Raw genomic sequence first — 18,492 nt, 5'->3', positions numbered from 1 at the left:
TTCATGCCATTTCTTGCATGAAATGCTCAAATTTGATGCACAAAATATCAGCTATAGGAACCTTCAATACAAAAATATCTGAATCAGCCTTCAAAAATCCCATATCAGCTGAACCTACACACACACACACACACACACACACACACACACACACACACACACACACACACACACACACACACACACACACACACACACACACACACACACACACACACACACACACACACACACAAATAAATCTCACACCTTGGTAGGTTTAAGCTGTTCTAGTCTGTTTTCTCTTCTGAGCCAGGCAGCTGCCAGTCCATCATCCCTTCAGACACCCAAATTCAGCAACAGCAGTAGGTTGCTTCTTATCCTGTGTGGTTCCAAATGGTTGGAGTTTGAATCAGCCTGAATTTATATCCACAAGGCACACACATGGATGGGGTCAACAAATAAATAAAACATTTCACTGGGCAGATTTTGGGTGTTTGTATCTCCATGTATCTTTGTGTATAACAGTAAAGGCGCACAATCAAACCTGACTTAATCCATCGAAAGGTTAAAAAACAAACCCAGAGAGAGACGAGCGGCAAAACGAAAAATGAAAAAAAAAAAAAAAAATCCACGAGATGAGATAAAACTTAGAGCGCAGGTAAGTAGCCTGTCTCCATCTGAGCTGCATTGTAAACTCATATACTCGAGAGGTTCCTTTAAAACCTCAGAAACTAGAATTGCCACCTTGTGGTTGTATGCCTTCGCCAATTATCAAGTTGCAGTCCGTCGAGACTCATATGATATACGAACTGAAGAGTTTGAAGGAATTTGGCCAGTAAAGCCGATTCTGATTGAATGCAAAGCTGTTGCCATAACGACAGACAATGGTTCAAATATGCATGTTGCTGCAAAGATGCTACAAATTTTAAAACACTGATGCTTCGCACTCATCTTTAACACGACAGCAAAATGATCTATACAATTACCACAGTTTCAAGGTATACACACCCAAGATTAGTGTCACCAACTCAGTATCCGACCAAATATGAAATACGGTCACAATCTTCCTCAGAATCTAATCAGTTCATCTTTAAGTTTAAGTGAATGTTTGTGCCCAATTTGAAGAGGTGCCCGCAAGGCGTTCCTGAGATATCGCATTTGCCTGCTTGGGACGCACAGGCAACCCAAAAACATGATGCCTCCGGCCGCTGCTCTTGCGAAAGCATCAAAAGCATCCCAGTGGAGTTACTTGTGTGCACCACACAAACTTGCACACACACGTGCACACACACACACACACACACACACACACACACACACACACACACACACAACAAAACCCTATCATCCTCCTACACACATACATACACACACAACCACATGCTGGTAACAGACCCAAATGAGGTTTAATTAAAACACGATTAAATTACTTTTAATTCATGATATGGTAATGCTGCTGGCATCACTGCTGCTCTCTGAGAAAGTCTGAGGGATGAAATTAACAGGATTACAAGTTCATCTGAGTTCAAAACTTTATGACTCACAAAGTAAACAAACAATTCATAGTACACAATGGTGAGTGATTATAGCTGGCCACCAACAAAACTTTCCATCAGAGATAAGGAAAAAAAAAGTGTCAAACTGTAAGCATTAAACAAATTACAGTAAAATTGGATCACATACTTTTGTATATTTACAAGACAAAGGCATTTGTATTGTTCATTCTGTATTATTTAGTACGGTGTATCCATGTTAATATTGTAGATATTTAGGGATATTTGTGGTTACAATTATTGTTTTACTTTTTCTTCAACAGTAATCTTACATGACTGAATCTACAAGTTGAATGAATTTTTTAAAGCAAGATGCCCAAAGCATCTTATTTCAGCAGATCCATATCAAAGATAGTAATACGCAGACAAGATATAGCTTTATCTCACACTTTCAGATCTGTCCTCTGCAGCTTGGAGTAGGTCCTTTGGGTTGAATTTAAATGGGAAATACACTATTGTCTTCAAAGTGTGCGTCTATAGCTGTGTGTCAAAACAGTCTGGAGATTATTGCAAGTGGTGAATGCTGCCCGAAGCTAATAACTACCTTGTCAATAATGCATGAAGTCATATAAATCACAATACGTCTGTTTATCTGGCCTCCCCAAGGTCATTCTTCCTCTTCCTTTGCTTCTTCGTCCCATCTATTTTTCATCCTGCACCCCTCATTTCCTCCCAACTGGCTGTCTAAACATTATACCCCATCATCCTTTCATTGCAGCTTTTCCTACCATCTCCCAACTCTTACTCAAACCTGTAAATAAATGATGACCATCTTGTCGTGATTGTAAGTTAGTTTGTTTTCACCGAGACAAACCCAGACTGGAAAAATCAAACAATTTCAGCTGTGCTGAAGGGCACATCTGTCCATATGTGCACACTGCAGACCTGTAAATGCGTTCACATGCAGGATTGTAAACACACATAGACACGGGCGCGTGTGCACACACACTCACACACACACACGCACACGCACACACACACACACACACACACACACACACACACACACACACACACACACACACACACACACACACACACACACACACACACACACACACACACACACACACACACACACACACACACACACACACACGCACAGCACAATGGTGCAGATACACTCCTGAATCCCTGCTGAGCCATCACAAGTCACGGCTCTCTAAATTAAATAACATCAAATTAGATTAAAGCAAATGAAACATCACTGACGAGCTGGGGGACGAGAGGATGGAAGGGTTGTTCAGGGACAATGAGGAGAAGGAGACCGGGGAGAGGTGGAGAAGAGAGGCAGCGAAACAGTTTGTACAGATTTAAGGTGAAAGAGAGGTCGCGGAAACGGACAGGTGAGGGAGACGAGAGAAAAGGGGAAGGGGAAGTTGAGGTGGAAAAGTGAATTAAGTGGGTAAAGCGAAGGGATGAGCAAAGAGAGATTTTAGTAAACAAGCACTCGATGAGTATGGTGTGTGTGTGTGTGTGTGTGTGTGTGTGTGTGTGTGTGTGTGTGTGTGTGTGTGTGTGTGTGTGTGTGTGTGTGTGTGTGTGTGTGTGGTTGTTCAAATCTGTATAACTTAACATTTCCTTTTCTTAACCTAATATGAAAGAGAAACACTGTTATGGAAATACATGTTGTATGGCCAGCTCATCAGACTCAAGCGACAAGAATATTCAACTCAGCTGTCATGGGAATCCCCATGGCAACATATTAGTTTTCTGAGTCATGTGTTCACTGGGCCAAACTCGGAAGATGAAACCAATTTCCATGACAACGTTATCAAACGATTTACAGTAAATTTACCAATCAGACAAGCATTTGGTGCAGCGTAACAACAAAAGATTGTTGTGTTCCATTCAAGTTCTGCTGAAGGCCATAACAACACTGTGGAGTGTCACTATGGCAAAGCAGAGAATGTTTTGCAACTACAATAGCACCATAGACTTTTTTTTTTGTGAATAACGCTCTGCCTCTCTGGCAGTGAAGTGCCCTATAAAGTCCCCGCTGCAGCAGGTGAATAGAAGCACCGTGTTTCATCAGGTGTTAATATCACCCCTGGGAAGGAGCACTAAACTGGAGACGGAGGCAGATGACCGTGGAGAGGATCTTCATTCGATGGTGGCCAGTAAATCGACTCCAGATAGAGGCAGAAGGAACCTGAAGCCAGGCAGAGTGGCTGTAACCTGTCCCACTCAGCCCAATCGGTCGACCTCTCTTCCCCCTTAATTTTCCCCTTTCCCCTACTTCCCTACCTCCCAGCCTTATCTCTTTTGCATATGATAAACTCCCCCTGTGCTATTCACCCTCATCATCTCATTCCAGTGCTTCTACCTTAGATTTCATTAAACTCCTTTACCTCTCCTCTCCCTCCACCAACCTCATTTTCTCAGTTCGTCGTCGACAGTTTCCTTTTCCCATCATCCACATTTCCCTCAATTTCTAGCCCATCCTCATTTCTCGCCTCCTGCTGGCACAATCCCCAGACACACGGAAAAGGAGGTCAGGTTTGTCACAACATAGGTTCACACTTCGTTGCCACTGCGTTGGAGCTGCCAGGGTAAGGGATTGATGGTTTAGAGATTTTCTGCTGGCACAGAGTGGGCTGTACAGAACAGGTATTATCATCGACCGAGTAATGAGTACAAAGAAAGGCAGAGACAGCCAGGTAGAAAGGAAAGAGGGAAAAAAATAATCTTCTATATGGTAGGTATAAGTAAAGCCGTTGTGGAGCAAAATTGTTATTAATTTGGAGTCATGTTTCTGTCCAACTGATGAATGACAGTCCAATATTTACTCTCTTTGCGGTTCTAACTTTGATCTCCTGGGGAAAGAAGTGGCACTTCAGCGAATAAATGTTCCACTATATTTACCAGCTAGTTTCTAACTTGTTTAAATAGTGGAACACGTTTATATAGTGGGTTCATCAGATGTTTATTACTAAAAAAAACCCTACTGGCTGAAAACAGGACAGATTAGAGCAGTGAGAGTAGATAAAAATGGTAATGCTGTGAAAATGAAAAGAATGAGCTGAAAGAGGCTAAAATGCTGAAAAACTGCATAATTGGTTATTAATTCACTGCGAGTTTGTCAGTCCGAGTTACTCCTCACCAATCAGTCATCGATCTGACACATTTTTACTTTAAAATTATTGATTAGAGCAGCATGTCAAATAAATGTGGCATCTGCTTGACTGACAAGTGTCTTTGGATATTACACTAAACTGTGATGCTGCTGCGTGCTTTCCCCATCTCAGCTGCATCCAACTGCCCAGTTCGACAGCTGACATGATGGCAGTGCAAGATAAATTCGTCTAGGAGGCCTAAAAGTCAGATATCACTGACCTATCACTCACTTTTCTGCTATACGGACCGGCCACTGAGATGTTATCATCCCTTACTGAAGTCATTATATTTCGTGTTTGTATGTTTCCTGTCCTGTGCTTTGTTTAAAATTTTGTTTCATCTTTACTGACAAACAATGTCTCTTTGAACTCCACTGAATTGAAGGAGACGGAGATAATGAAGGGGTTGCAGTTAGTGTGTGATTCATTAATACTAATGAGTAAAGTGTAGATCAGCAACATCATGCAGGTGTGAGCGCGCGCACACCCGCACGCACGCACACACACACACACACACACACACACACACACACACACACACACACACACACACACACACACACACACACACACACACACACACACACACAAATTCAGATGGGAATGATAGGACTAAGGCAGGGACAGAAAACAAGGTAAAAGGTGATATTTAGCTCTAACAGAGGCCAAAGGTCTCCATCTGTCGCCAGTTAAACACACCATAATAAAATATGTTAATGCCTTCATAACACTACTTTTATTGATCTCTATCCAACCAAACAACACACTCCTCAAGCTAAAAAAAAAAAAAAAAGTCTAACAAGGAAGTATAATTAGATGGATGTGTACCAAATCAAGCAAAAGAAGTACACATGTAAAAATAAATGTTTGTCTTTTTTTTCACAAATCATTTTGTGCATGTTTGGGTTGACAGTGAAATGGACCTTCTCCTGCACTTCACCATCTGCCAACAGCTTGTGAAGAATAAGCAAACATACATGTACCATTCCCTCTGCATGTAAACATGCACAGATGCTCATAAACATAATGGCTCTTCTTTTACTTGCAATCAAATATGAATGCAACAACAAATTTAGCACCTTTCTTTCCCAACATTTGCAGTACAGTGGCAAATCAGGTTTTGAGTCCATAGATTATAATAAACATATAAAACAGCGCCTTAAAGCTACAGTTGGAGTTGGAGTGGAAGCCAGATATCAAACCTTCCCATCAGCACAAACAGGAGTAAGCTCACGTAATCACCACATGTACTTGACAACCCGCTGCTGCAGTCTGTGATGGAGACTGAAACATGAACTGGGTGGGGTAGGTGTTCAGGGACAAGCTCACCTTGATATGGATAGCCAATCAGAGGCCGGGATATCTGTTCATTTCACATGCAGCGGCTTTATAAAAAAACAAACAAAAAAAACAAAAAAAACTCCAGCCGTCCCGGAGAGTGAACCATGAAAAAAAAAAAACAAGCAGAAGAGTGGGATACAAGAGACATTATCTCTCTGTCACATCATCACAGCGCTTTGCACACTCACGTACACGCACACGTCAAACACAATGACACACAAGCTGACGTCCATCTGTTATAGGCCTGAATACACGATTAACCTCCAAGTTCCGTTTTTCTCATACTCAATCTTTGACAAAGTCAAAGGAAACTTTTTGATTGAATTCCAAATAGATTTCTTGTGTGTGTGTGTCCTCATTTGTGACTGCGTGCACGTGCTTATCCGTATGCACTCGTGTGTCTTCGCACCGTATTGATTCTGCAACAAGAGGATCAAAGAGACGTGGCAAGACAGATTTCTGGAGAACAATTAAAGGTCTAGTTTGTGTCACTCATAGGACGTGCTACTTCACCCTCCTGCTGAACATTACCTCTTTTTCTTTAATATTCATTTGCTCTTTTCATGTGTGGCGGATGTACGAAGAACATGAAAGACGGCTTGGGAGAAGAAAATGAGGAGGGGGGTGTAGAGAGACAGAGAGAGAGACATCAATCACTTCTTTTCAGGGTTTCAGACTTAAATGAACCATGTGAGGAAGAACAGACAGCGAGGTTTTTCTGCAAATACAATGCCACTGGTGTCATGAATGGAAATAATGAGGCTCGTGTCTAAACAATTTTTTTTCAATTCCTCTGTCTTTGTCTGCTTATTAACTTCGTCATAAAAGCGAGAGCATGAGCCAGCGATATAATGGGTTAGGAATTGTGAAACGATAAGAATGTGGATACGATACCAGTTTGAGTGAATGAGGTCTTTGGAAATTGGACTTTGGAAAATATAAAACAAGGCAGGGTGACTATGTCCGCGTGTGTGTTGTTGTTTTTTTGCCTGTGCATTTGCTAAACATGCGTGTGTACGGGTGCATGTTTGTGTGTATTTCTAATGTGATTCAGGACCACATCAGGAGAAGGACGATGACATCAAGGGCGTACTTAATATGGAGAGGAGCTTCCTATTAGCATGTCAGCAAACTGCAGAGCAACAAAATACAAGTACCTGAACACCCCACACTTGAACTCCCTTGTCACAGAGTGGGAGCAAAAAATATATTTTTTATTATCACCTCTATTAAGCCACAAAGGGGAAAACTGCACAAATGGATTACTTCCAGATCCTTATAATGTTTAAAGCAGGTTTCCAATACAACCAATAGGCAGCATTACTGGAACTACTACTACTAACTTCTCTCCATCCATTCAAATGATGGCCAAAAAGTGAAATTATTATTCCTATTTTATCTTGGGAACTGCGCATCGTACATTTTTCTCTAAATTACTAAATAAGTGTTACAGAAGTGTGTGGTTTAACCCATCTTAAGTGCTCATTATTTCACAGGCTCTCAATGACCGACTTGCCTGAGGTAGATTTTTAAACTCAGTACAAATAATTGACTCCAATAAATCTGCTGTAAGGATACAACAGCTGTGTGACTTGTTGAAATGCAGGTTACAAGACTAACAGAACATGTTATTTGTTAAACTGGCCTCATTTACGCTAAAAGGATTGCATCTTTTGTGAGACAACTGCAGAGAGTCAACTTTTATGACTGACCATATTCTGTGATACAGACAATAAATAGCAGCACAGAAATACATCCGATCTTACAACAACTCAGAATTATGACTTAAGGAGTTTGAAAAAAAAAAAAATGTAGACGTGTGAATTAATCTCATGGAAGAAAAAAAAAATCCCCCGAGTGTGAAAAGACCTGACATACATTAAATATATATATGAGAAATTATGGCCTTGGAGGTTTTGGTTGGGCTCTAAATCATCCACTGGTAATATAGCAAGAAATGTAAATATTTTTTCCATTATCCACAATAATTAGTTGGGTTATAATGGGATTGCATTCTCTGGAGGGATTGTTGAGGCTGAAGACCAGCAGAAAGCATTCTGTAATTCAAAGGTCAACAATTCAATCTCTGCACAAAGTAACTAACTTCCTCAGAAGTCAGGAGGCCTGTCAAAGAGCACTTGAGCACAAAAAAGAAATACAAATCTCCTTTTTTAAATTGGATGAGACTCTGCAATATGCCATAAAGGAGAGTACAGTATATCTGTAATGGGAAATCTAATATAACTAGATAGAGTTTGTCAGCATCATGTTCGCACACTTTAAGTATTTAACATAAGCAGATACTGGAGGATTAGACTGAAAATGATGAACAGCTCGTCACAAAATATTCTCTCCTGCACGTGCAAACAAAAATGTACAAACTCAAATGCACACACACAGACAGACACACACACACACACACACACACACACACACACACACACACACACACACACACACACACACACACACACACACACACACACACACACACACACACACACCAGAGGCAGTGTTTGGTAATTACTGACAGAAGGAATCTCAAGGGGGCAAGGAAAACGGAGAAATGCCCCTTCACATCCTGGGACCTGCAGTGCCCTCAAGCATCATAGGACCTGCGATTCTCCCACTCAATCACCGATGCTGCCATCTGGTCACATGATCAGAGAGGAAGTAGGCCATAACGGAGAAGCAGGGAGAAACTGTTAGTGCATGAGAGAGTGCGTGTATTTGTGTGTAAAAGCTTTGGCTGAGAGAGAGCGAGCGTGTGAGTGGAAAGGAAAAGAGACCGTATGAGCATAGTTCAACTGCCAGCACATATCAACACACACACACAATTTAATATCTAAATATGCATACACAAACAGGCAGAAGCTGCCAAATCTCAGATGATAAGATGAACAGCCTGAGGATTTAAGAGGTTGAGCCAAAAAACACACATACACACGCACACGCACACGCACACACACACACACACACACACACACACACACACACACACACACACACACACACACACACACACACACACACACACACACACAGATAGTAGTGTTTCCATCTCTTTGGAGGACATTGCATAGACTTACATTCATAAAACACTGACTAACTAACTCTCACCCTAACCATAACCAACAGAACCTTACCTTATTGTTCAGGTAGGTTTTCACCTTAAATTTGAATTATTTTCATTATGAAGACTTGCACCTGTGGTCTCCACAATTTGACTTATTTAAACAGATTCATGTCCCCACAACACAGCAAAGCAACTGCACAGACACTTAGCAACTGCACAGACACTTACTTGCCCTCAGTCTATCAGTTTCATCAGATGAAATCTCTTGAAGATAATATGGACACCCCTAATGGTAAAAAAATATTTATTTTTTACCATTTACGTTTTGCTTTTATTTGCTTTTTTTTTTTTACATGGAGTCCTCTGAAGTCAACAATGTACAAAAACATTTATGATTTCCAAAATATGAAAGAATCCTCCACACACATTAGCCTTTGACAACATCAGAGGGCAGAGCTGCAGCTTGTTGTTCTGTGCAAACATTTATCAGCCTGTTGTGTGCAGTTTTGTCTGCCGAGTCACCTTCTTCAAATTGTCTTCCTTCATGCCAACTCGTGTTTTTAAACAGCGGAAATTTGGACACTCTTTGTGGTTCAGATGATTTCCTCCATGTAACTGGATCAGAGTATGTGGTTAAAGACTTTCAAGCAGCAATAATATACTGTATATAAAGGTCACTGGCCTACTGGGTGACAGTCCTGTTTATGATCCGTCCAATCATCCCAATCTTCATATGGTGACTTTCTCACTATAAATACTACCCTACCTGACTCGAGTGGTCACGGCACCGATGCCAAAGAACACCTTGTTGCATGTCTCCGACACGTCAGCGGTCTTTAGCAGAACGGCACTGTTCGACAACACTGGGAATGAAAAACGGGTTGGATGACAGTCATTCACGTAACACAGTAATTAAATTCACTGGTTAAATAATAGTGCTGCTTTATGTTAAGTACCTGCAGGTTAACCTTTAATCATAATGTATTTTCAGACCACTGTTAATTGTGGTTCAGGTTTCATGCTAAAATGTCACAAAATAAGAAATTCAAGGGTAGCGTCACCAGTTTTACACATCAAAGTCTGTTTACATCTCTTGGGGACCTGAAACAAGCAACATGTGACCAAAAAGTTACATAAGGCTTTTACAAATTGCCTCAATTGATGTCACAAAGAAGAGAAGAGGTTTTGTTATGTCAGACTTTAGTGTGTGAGCATATGGCTATTTCCTGGAGGCAGTATGCGTCAGGCTAAACTTGAATTGTATCAAACAATCAATAGTACTATTTGCTAATTTTGGCAGATCTAAAAATCAGCAGGTTTTGACAAAGACAAGTAAAGTATGAGACAAGAATGGATAATATGTTCACCCACTGTACTGATTTTAGTCCTCTTGTTTATAATATATATTGTGACTCAGAGTCATGAAGGTAAAGTACTCAGACATTCACAATCTGGGGTGATGCAGTGCCTGAGATAAATCCTCCCAATTAGAGTATATTTCTTTATTACCTTGTATTAAACACACCAGCCTAACTCAGAGACCTCCTCCCCCTACATTCATCTTTCTTTGAACATCCAATACTACCTCACATCATTAAACCTTTAATCACATATTACTGTGCTCCTAGCGGCTTATACTTAAAAGGATTTAATATAATTATAGACTGCCTTCTGCAGTCACACTAACACTGAAAACTGTGTTTCAGACATTTATGATTTGTGGCTGTAAGCAGAATCAGACGCTGTGCTGCAGAAATCAAAGCACAACAGATGAACCTGTTTACTTCATCTAGGGCCACTGTGTGGTACATGGATGTATAAAGATGGAAGTTTTTCATTACTACTTACCATGAAATGTCATTCTTGAAGGATAAAATACATCAAGCAGTCCATCGTGTTACAGACCACAAATATCTCTCATCTGTAACAGCCTGTAGCAGCAATGAAAGCTCAGTGAAGAAGAAAGGAAGGAAACTTGGTAATTGTGTATTAGCAAAATATTCCTGACAATTAAGCTTGACAGCACAGAAAATGTAGTAAAAGTATAAGTCTGTATTTTACGGCTGAAAATGGAAGGAGACAAAAAACAGACATAAAAGTAGGCACAGAGTTAGACTCTGTGTAATAATGAAGCACAATAATACAAATAATTTATAGGACATTAAAGTAACATCCTCCTAACCCTTGTACAAAATGACAGCGCACACCGAACAAAATGTATTTAAACTGGCATTCGTAAACAACTGATCCTTTAAGTGTTCGGGATGTATCATTATCCCCTGGCTTGATAGTATCCTGTCCTATCAATCCATGATCAAATCAATCGTGTCACCTCCTGCTTGTGGGCTGTATAACTGAAGGAAGCCTCGACCTTCCCATTCAGAGTCTGTCCACGCAAAATGACAATCGATCCACTCATATTTGGTGAATGCATGTCACAAACACACTTAAAGAAGAGAGACCACATCAAATATTCAACAAGCTGCTGGCTAATTACTAACGTGCCCCATGGAACTTGCTATTAAAGAATCCTAAAGTCCACAAATGCCATAAAGCTTTTAGGTAAATCGATTATAAGAGACCGGAAAAACACAAGTACCAAGCTCAGAGAAGGCTCACGCACACACTTGAGATCAATATCTAATCTGACACAGCCTTCACCTTCACGATATCTGCAGAGCAAAGCAGAACGCAGTGTGACCTTCAACTCCAAACACCGAGCAGTGGCCATATGGCTCGTCTTCTGTGACCTCGGCTCCTCCAATCCCACGTTTATGAAGGATGACTTCTAAATATGGAACAGCAGTGTGAGGGTAGCTTCAGTCCAATCCAATTTAAAATCAGTTCTATATACAAATACAAATAACCACGGAGCACATGGTCCCAATAAACTTAAACAAAATGACCGGCCACATTAAAATATCACGGAAATATTAAAACAAAAAAGTGTACAATAAAGTAAATACAATAATAGACAACCGCCTTAAATGATCAATAAAATGTCAGTTTTTAAGAACATGTTAAAGCAACATGCAGTAGAGGCATATGCATCGAAATCAAGGGAAAGCATGGCGAGGGGGCTCAAGGTCATTTTAGCCAGCCCTGATCAGCTTTATCAAAAAGGTACATTTTAAGCTTCGTCTTGAAAGCAGGGATGTTGCGGTTAAAACTTTTGTGTAAATAACCAAAGACGTAGCAAATAAACTGTGACGTACAAGAGATGCGATTTGAATTTGAGTTAAGCATCTTAAGGATGCAGGAAATATGAATCAAACATAAAGTGGCACATTTTTAATTACTACACCTCACTGTAACTTGTTTTGCAATGGTTTAATGGCATAAAATTTAAGAACTGATATCATCAATTTACTTAATTTTGCAACAGTAGGTATTTACGCAAATTCTTTCAAACTCTGGGAAACATTTGAATGGAAACTTTGTTACAGTGGAAAACAAGAAACCCAGCACCCGTGATGATCCCACAATGTCCCGAAATGTTTTTGCCTTCTGTTGCAGGGTTAGATAAACTTCTACGTCATCGGTTTCATGGCAGTGTGGCCCACACTGTTGGCAAACATGGTAAAGCCAAAAGAGGAATGATGGTTGATTTCACTGTAGTGAGCCTGTAACTGACTGATTGTCATCCTGGGACCAAAGGACACAAAAATGGGTCCAAGTTTTAGGGCAACTCATAAAATCACGTTTGTATACGCAAACATTCAATGCTGCCATGTAGAGCAGTAAACTCAGTCTCTGGCACCTGACTGATCAACTGGGATTGGCAGTCCAGCACGTAGTCTGCCATGTCTCTCGGCCAAATCACGGTGACTCTATGATGGCCTTATCTGGCACCATGACACTCAAAACACAGTATTAGTACCACCGCAAAGGTTGCAGTTTCAAAATAACAAAACATTTTTACACTCACCGTTATTACAGTTCATTTCACAAAAAACTGTCTATCTTTCCAAGCTGAGGTACTCAAGTATTGAAGACAAATTGCACAAATTCAGGGAAACCACAAATTTCCAATTGTTAGGTAATTGACACTAACTGCTTCTGTTACTACGACTGCCTGATTCTCCCGCTAGAACACTTACCACTGACCGTAAAAACAACATTTACAAACTCCAACGCTTGAATACCACTGACTCAGCAGAAAACTTTTGGTTGTGATATATTTTGAAGCCGAAATCAATGTATAATGTTTTGAAGTGCGATTACTCTCTTATTGAATAAAGGCCCACATGGAATATCTGTATTGCAGAATGATTTGATTTTGTGAATATGATTGATTTGATTCAATTTGTGGATAGGGTTGCCCAGACGGCTCCGTGTGCTGCAGCTGACACTGAATGCTGTGTGAATCACTAAGTGGCTGATCAAGAAGAAAGACATTTCTACTAGGCAGTGTCTCAGAAAATGCATGCACGTTTGAAGCGTTTGAAGAAGAAAGTTGGGCTTTAATGTGGTGTGCGTGCATGCGTGCATGTGTGCGTTTGTGTGCGTGCAGTCGCCCGGCTCTGTTGGCTTTTTTTTCCCCCTTAGTGCTGCATGGATTTGCATCTCATTGACAAAGTTTACCAGCTAAAGAAGCAACTCCGTCCGAGTTGCACCAAAGAGGCTCCATAACAGCCCATTTGAACCTAAATAAAATGTTATATTTATATTTATATATTCTCTCTGCATCGAGTTGAATGGAAATGAAAGACAATGAAATATGAAGTTCTCATTTTGCTTCCCGGTTAGTCACCGCTGATGCTGCATAGTGGTTACAGCATAACAAAAGAAATACCTATAGATAGCCTTGTCTTGAAAAAGATAGAAGCACACTGATATGATATGACACACACACACACACACACACACACACACACACACACACACACACACACACACACACACACACACACACACACACACACACACACACACACACACACACACACACACACACACACACACACACACACACACACACACACACATGCACACACACACATATAAACTGCACTGAAACAAGCCCTGTGGATATAAAACTGTCAGTCTGCATCAGTCTTTTGTTCCATGCAGTCAACTGTGGCCAGCATTTGACAGATTAAAGGAATCCCATCGGCCTAGATGACTGATGTGAGGCACTGACCTTGCCAGGTACAAACAAATGGCACACGCTCATAGAAACACACACAAATATATGCATATACAGTACAAGCATATGCAAAAACTCGCTGACACATTTATATTCCTTTGACATGCCTGTGTGTGCGTGCTGGTAGTGCTGCTGTTGCCTCTGTACGCTCTGGCTTCGTGAAAATGTGTCTATCGTCTGTGAACTGCTGCCACTGATAGGATGGCATGGGGACATGGGTGCAGAGGGGCAGGCATCTTCTATCTAATGACTGTCAGAGATTCAGCTGTTCGGCCTCCATCTCTTTCTCAGGCATTCATTCATTCCTCATCAAATTCACCAGGGCGATGACACGCAGGGAAGCAGCTCGCTTTCATCTACGGCGTAGCAGAATGGCCACGAAAGGATCGATATCTGTGAAGAAGCAATACACCTTGTGCATCCCCCCGGTACCGGTGGATAACTTGGCTTCTTTCCTAGATACAATTCTGCGGAGAAAAGTGCCTTAATTTTGTTTCTATTGAATGTATGATGTACTGAAAAAGAAAAAGATATTAAAACCCCTCTGTTGTGGTTTCGTTGGATGACAACCCTCGTCACCCAATTTTTACCTTCTCCACATGCCTCACACTCAGAGAAAGAATGAGGTTTGCATTCTTGCTTTTGCTGAGACAAGGCCTCCAGCATCCAATTATTTCACCCCTTTTTAAATGCCTTCACAGCAAAACCCCTTCAAAGGCCTATTCGCTCTTTCTCTCAGTGTAGGACGTGATTCCACTTTTATATCTCTGTGGCCCTTCCTGTCCAACCAGTGCTGCCTAGAATGCAATTCGGCCTCTAAATGCCCCTTCTCCCTTCCTCCTCAAATCTGTGTGCCAAATGCCGTGGGACAGATCGCAGTTAAAACAGATGGGAGAAACGGTCTCAGGATGTCCAGAGCTAAAGCGTTAGAAAGCCCACGTCAGGCTAAATTAACTCCCTGAATGATACTCATTCTCCCAAATCTGATATTTCTGTGGCTGCTGGACATCACGCTGTGATGAATCCCTGTGAGGGAAACTCTCTCCTTCATCTACTTATCTCCCTCCCTCTTCTTTAGTTCTTTAAAAATCCTTTTTAGCGTGTAATCCTAATCTCATCCGAACAGATCCATTATGGCCATTGAGACAGTTTATGCGGCAAAAGGCCCCCAATGTGATTGTCTATTTGGGAAAGTTTCTTTTTTTTTTATTACTGTGGAACACCCTGTCCACCTTATTTCAGCATTTCCCCCCTTCACATATAGGTCAGTCACGATCATGAAATTTTCATTGATGAGTAATTCTAATACAAAAATTGTGCCCAACGATTTAATTGTTTTATTTTGTAAATTTGATGGAAAACACGCATCTGTTGTCTCTGGTTTGGCTTTTGCAATTACATTCACTGCCAACAGATGCTCATAGAAATACAGTCGGCCCAACATTACAAGTTATGTGCCTCAAGATAAACAGTTATTGGTGATAATTCTCCACTGATGTGCCATTAACCAAAGCAGAAGAAGAAGGTGCAACAAGATGACGTCAAAGAGATTAAAATATAAAAATTCTTTTAGTTTCATCCAGCTGTTTCTTTAAAGATACGGTCGGTCTGTGTTATATGAGCTACAAACTACAACTGCTGAACGAATGTGAAAAACAACAATGGCTTTTGTTTGACAGTTTGACAAAGGGGCCGGATCACTGACAAAAAGCAAGCTGTGTCAGGCTGGTGGAACACTTTTGATGTGATACAGTGTCTTGCAGTCGCAGCTGTGCACACATAGTGTGTAACAAAACACAGACACACACACACACACTTAGCATAATGCTTAGGCCTTTTAGTGGGACTGAGGGTTATCTGATTCACTTAAATCCAAAACAAGTATCTTTTTCTTTACCTCACTCCTTATCTTGCATTTTGATAAGAACTGTGATAAATGAACAGACAAAATTGTCCGTTGTTTGTCCACTGCGATTGATTCATAAGCTTTACAGGTTTTGTTTTTTCATCAATGGGGCCAGGAGAAAATAAAACTCCCTTGTTTGGCACCCTTAAACAAAAATATTTGAAGCTAGTTTGGATTCCAGGATTCTTCAGATTGAGACAGATGTTCATTTCTTATTAGGTCTTTTTTATCGTATCAAAAAAATTATCTTTTCTTCTTCATCTCTTCTCTATCTATTTATAAACACTAGAACAAGAACTCTTGATTAAAGAAGTAGGATTATTATAAAAGACATGATATGTACACATATATTTAAAGGAGACACATTTACTCCGACATGAACATGAACTTGCATGTGATTGAATTAAAAGTAAAGAACAGCCGGTGCAGGACAGGTAGGAGGCTAAAGAATTCAAACTGTGTTTTTCTAAACTCGTTTCCAAACAGCTGTGATCTACTCAACATAAATTCTTGACACAATGCGAGTTTATTTATCACCAAATTCTCGTGTCTGACTTGAAATTTTGCACAAATCCATCCTTGAACAGAGCGAAAACAAATCGTGATCAATATCAGTCATTTAGCATAATTATCTTCACGCATGTATTTGGATGCAGATCCCAGTATTTTTTATTTTTTTTTGTGGGGGGGGGGGGGAATTGGGTTTGGTGTTGCTTTTTGAGATTTCTTTCCAGAGAGATGCAGTACTAAACTTACATCACTGGAGGGTGGCATTTTCATACTGAATGAAAGTTATCAGCTATGGCTAGTAACACAGATTTTGCAATTACTTGATGTTGTGTTTAGGTGAGATCATTTTCAGTTTACAGAAAATCAAATATGATAAATACCTGAAACCCTCCAGAGTCCAGAAGAGCTCGTCACAGGACGTAAAGGATTCTGCTGGTGTTCCTGAGCAGCATCGTCAGGATGCATTGTTCACTGAAAAAGACATAAAAATATGCAGCAGGTAAAAAAATTACTGTCCTCATCAAAGATATAAGTACACAAAAAGAAAGAGCCTTTTTTTTGTTGTATTTATAGAGCTGAATGTACTACAGGTACTTACATCTGCTTTTACGGAGCACTGTAGCTGAATACAGCTGCTTATTCATAAAAACCTGCCTACACCCCTAAAATAAAGTGACACACTTCAATAATATACTCTACTAGCAATATTACATCTTGCGCACAACAGGAAACTTTCAGTAACAGTGATATTGATGAAAACGGTGACATTGTATAGTACAGATATCCGTACAGAACAAATTCATACAGTAAAACTAAACAAGCAAACTTTAAACAAAAAGATAAAAGACAGAAAATGGAAAAAAAAAAAAATAAATACTAATGGCCAAAAAAAAAGTGTTGAAAAAAATCTTACCTTGTCTCTTTAGTTGTTCTTTGTCCCCATCTCAGCTGTTCAAAGATATTGTACAGGTACTGAAGAAATACAGACGTTACGCAGCCTGAATAATTCCCAAGAGCTGCATGGGTGAGCAGCATCTCAAAATGCAAACAAATCTCACAAGCTTCCATATTTTTGAAACAACCCCGCAGGTTTAGCAGACACACTTTGAAACGTTTTAGTGGAGCGAGACGAGGTCAGAACTTAGTATGCGGGTGAACCGTGTATCAAACGCTGAAGGGCTTTTCATTATAAACAGATACAGAAAACGATGGCCTTCTGCCAGCCGATGGCATAACTTCATCTCACAGTCAATCAGTGACAGATGTAGACGTTCATTGGACTGATGATGAACTATTTGTGGTTTAAGTATCAAAATGGTTTTACAGAAGATTTGGCCGAAATCTCCCCAGACAGCCGATGCTTTCTCCACCTGTCTCCTGAGTGAAGGGGGCGGGGTGAAACATTCAAATTGGAAACGAGCCAAGTGATTGGCTGCTTTTGAAACAGGAAGTTTGACAACCAATCACAAATAAATTAAATTTGTAATCACAAATAAATACAACAACGCAAAGGAAATTCAGTGATGTCCCTGCATTTGTTGTATTGACCCATCTTAAAATAAAATCTCAGATAAGTACAAATATAGTGGTTTCTAAGATGAGATCTTGAAAACCTAAGTATTCAAGAAACGTTTTGATACCAAGACCGATCTCAAGTACTAAAACTTGAACTTGCATAAAACTAAAAAAAAGTCGCAATCACTGCCGTTACATACAAATTCTTTCTCTTTCTCTATCCAGATTGCTTACAATTAATAAACTATGTGTGCAGGCCATGGTGGTATGTTTTGGTTTACACATCACAAAATGCTGCACTGTACATTAATAAAGTCTAAAAGGGGTATAATAACACCATTGTA

Source organism: Brachyistius frenatus, unplaced genomic scaffold, assembly GCF_029030835.1.
Source record: "Brachyistius frenatus isolate BFR_SWC_R1_liver_20210118 unplaced genomic scaffold, ASM2903083v1 Contig_5, whole genome shotgun sequence".
NCBI classification, from domain to species: Eukaryota; Metazoa; Chordata; class Actinopteri; family Embiotocidae; genus Brachyistius; species Brachyistius frenatus.
Note: the sequence above shows the minus strand (reverse complement) of the source record.